The sequence below is a fragment of the Camelus dromedarius genome, chromosome 33 (assembly GCF_036321535.1).
Source record: "Camelus dromedarius isolate mCamDro1 chromosome 33, mCamDro1.pat, whole genome shotgun sequence".
Classification (NCBI taxonomy): domain Eukaryota; kingdom Metazoa; phylum Chordata; class Mammalia; order Artiodactyla; family Camelidae; genus Camelus; species Camelus dromedarius.
In genome coordinates this window covers 5,583,460-5,586,056 of record NC_087468.1, presented here as the reverse complement: position 1 = coordinate 5,586,056, position 2,597 = coordinate 5,583,460, and positions in this window count along the sequence as shown.

The following is a 2,597-nucleotide window of genomic DNA, read 5'->3' as shown; positions in this document are numbered from 1 at the left end:
CTCCAGCATCTCCTCTTCGAGGCGTTGCCAAGTCCATCTCAAAGCTCAGTGACGACAATCATGGTTTTGTACCAGTTAATTGAAATAAGACTCACCAGACCTCATCCTTTCCAACAGTGGATCTTCATCTACTGGGGCTCATTTTAGGGAAGTTCTGCTGCCGACAGCCTTCTTGCCCACGGACGCCACTGCTAGATAAGACGTTCCTCCACCACCTGCAATCACAGGACAGAACAACCCAGCTGCCTCGAGCCTCGGTGAGGCTTTCCCTCACCTCCAGTGAGGCTCAGCTCTCCTGGTCTGGTACCAGCAGCCCCTCCTGTCCTTTAACCTTTTACAAACCTACTCTTCTAGTGAAACCCTGCGTTAAACCAAAGTGTAGTTGCCATTTCCAAACTTTTGTCCATCTTAAATCACCCAGTGCTCACGCCTCCTCCATGACGCCTCCCCTGATTACTTAAGTAAGCAGTGTTTCCTCCTTCCTCTGAGCAACCTAGCTCTTAACCACACGTTTCTCACATTGCTCTGCACCACAGTCATTGTGTCACTTTCTTTTCTCTCTTTGGCGATTTCAAGTCCTGTGGACAATGATGTGACAGCACATTCTGCTGACTGCCACTGTCACTTTGCAGGATGCTGGCTTGCACATAGTAAGTGTTCATTAAAACACTTGTTAAGTAAACCAGCGAATAAAAAATGATTGACTCCCCACTTTCTGGCTGAGTCTTGGCATTGTGGTCACTGCTCTGGACACCTTGGTGCCAGACCACTTATATCCATAAATTCAAGAGATGCTGTGCTTAGAACGTCTTTGAATATGGCCTTGAGCTTAGCGGGAAAAGAGTGGGACACGTCCCGCTGCCTGGCTTCAGCTAGCAAGGCCTGGGGAGAGCCTCCCGTTGTCCACAGTCCCTGCACTGTCCGAATATCGCGTCACTCCCCAGAAACAGTCTTTGCTAAAATGCCACATGCAGAAATCACTTTTCCATTTGATGAACTTCAGCACGCCTGTCAACAGAGATTGCAGTCACTTGTGTGTGACGACACAGAGACTTCACGGCTGTTCTTTGTAAATGAGAGCATATGACCAGAAAAGGGGGCCATTACACAAGAATTATACTCCAGGCTGCATGTTAAATCCAAAATCAAATTACAGTTTAATCGGCTATTTCATAGTAATTGCAGCATTTTTAAAAAGGAGTGGCACAATTATTTAGCAGAGCGATACAGAGCATTGATAAATCTAATATGTAATTTAGGGGAAGAAAGAAAGGGAGGAAAACGTGCCTCTCTTTCCTTCTAACTCAGACTTGATCAAAGCAGTAGTGATATTTGAGTGTGGCTCCCCGACCCCCTGGCTGGCTCTCACAGTCGGACAAACAGTTAGTCATTTTACAGGGAACTGTGAGACAAGGTCACGCCTCAGGAGACCTGAAAGAACCTGCTGTGGTGCTTAGTGCAAAGTGAAGGGCGATGGGCTTTGCTTGTGGGGAAACCCAGACCCCTCTCCAAGGTGACTCTGAACATCTCAACCACCGTGCCACGGACTGCCAGTGCTCGCTTCACTCTCAGAGGTAAAGTCAATGGTGTCTTTAAATATAGCCGGATTAAACAACCAACTCCAGAAGCATCAGAACCAGCTCCGGGAACACATCTTTTAGCTTCTGTCCCTCTAGAGCGACCTTCATCAGCACCCCCACCTGTCTCGGTCAGGGTTCTTTAGAAAAACAGAAACATTTTCTTTTTTTTCTTTTTTGAGAGAGAGAGAGAGATTTATTTTAAGGAATTGGCACATGTGACTGCAGGGGCTGACAATCCTGAAATCTGCAGGGCAGGTCAGCAGGCTGGAAATTCAGGTAAAAGCTGACACTGCGTCCTAGGTCTGAAGTGCATGGGGAAGGCCACCCAGGCTGGAAATTCAGACAGAATTGCAGTCTCGAGACAGAACTGATTCTTCTCTGGGAAATCACCGATTTGGCTCTTAAGGCTTCTAACTGATCAGGTGAGACCCACCCCCACTGTGGGGGTTAACCTGCTTCACTCAAAGTCTGCTGGTTTAAATGTTAATCGCATCCGAAAAATACCTTCACAGAGCATCTAGACTGATTTTTTAAAACATTTTTTATTGATTTATAATCATTTTACAATGTTGTGTCAAATTCCAGTGTAGAGCACAATTTTTCAGTTATACATGAACATATATAATCATTGTCACATTTTCTTCTCTGTGAGATACCACAGATTTTGTGTGTATTTCCCTCTGCTATACAGTATAATCTTGTTTATCTATTCCACAATTTTGAAATCCCGTCTATCCCTTCCCACCCTCCACCCCCTCAGCAACCACAAGTTTGTATTCTATGTCTATGAGTCTATTTCTGTTTTGTATTTATGCTTTGTTTGTTTTTGATTTTTTTTTTTTTTTTAGATTCCACATATGAGCGATCTCACATGGTATTTTTCTTTCTCTTTTTGGCTTACTTCACTTAGGATGACATTCTCCAGGAGCATCCATGTTGCTGCAAATGGCGTTATGTTGTTGGTTTTTATGGCTGAGTAGTATTCCATTGTATAAATATACCACATCTTCTTTATCC